The sequence below is a fragment of the Actinia tenebrosa genome, unplaced genomic scaffold (assembly GCF_029948245.1).
Source record: "Actinia tenebrosa isolate PJP-AT-01 unplaced genomic scaffold, QUT_ActTen_1.0 PGA_scaffold3__52_contigs__length_22856419, whole genome shotgun sequence".
NCBI lineage: Eukaryota > Metazoa > Cnidaria > Anthozoa > Actiniaria > Actiniidae > Actinia > Actinia tenebrosa.
This window is the reverse complement of record NW_028292580.1, coordinates 3,403,150-3,404,030: the sequence shown is the minus strand read 5'-3', so window position 1 is coordinate 3,404,030 and position 881 is coordinate 3,403,150.

Below are 881 nucleotides of genomic sequence, written 5' to 3'. Positions count from 1 at the left end.
CGTGGCTGTCCGTGCCAATGCAAATGCTGCATATTATTAGCTTCTTTCCTGAGTAGTTCAAATCCACGGACATCCCCGTGACATCAACCCAAGATGCCTGGTTGTATTTTTTCTCGCCTGTGTAAGTCGTATAGACACAATCTACTCCAGCTACGTAGGGGTTGTTCATCGCCATATATAATAGCTCAGACCAATGCTTGCAGCTGCTAAGCCGGCCTTTAGTAAGTTATGGTCATATTCCTCGGGTATGGTTGGTAACGCGGGAATATGCCTTTGATGGTTTTTTAACTACGGGTAGCTTCGTTTCGTGTGACTTCTTTGGTTTCTCTTCGAAGTGAGGAATGCCCTTGGTCATGTCAAAGTTCACGTCATTCGTTCCAAACTTCATGTCTTTGGTTGCTCGCTGCAGCTTGTTGTTGTAACCCACGACGGAATTAGCGTTGATAACCAAATTACTTGGCATTAACCAACAACCAGGACTCAGGCATAATCTAGCCGCACTTTAGATTGCTGCAACCGCTAATTGATATCTCTGCACCGACTTGGATATGTCATTTTCTATTATTGCGGGACTCAAACAAGGTTAGGAATTCTTGTTGCGTTTCCCGCGAAGCACCTTGGGAACCAACAATGGGGCTGCGGGTATTTACCTGCGCTCCAAGGTGCAGTAGACGAATGCTTCAATGCTGCGGTTAATTCGAGCTAGGTTTCTTAGGCCTTTTCCTTTTAATAATACAAACATCCCAAGGACTGGGGTAATCGTCTCAATCCTTGATCGCGTAACTTCATTCTTGCGACCCACCCAAGTCGTAAACTTTAGGACCCCGGGGTATTTTGATGAACATGTCTGGCCGGACGACACGCCGTCAACATGCAAGCAT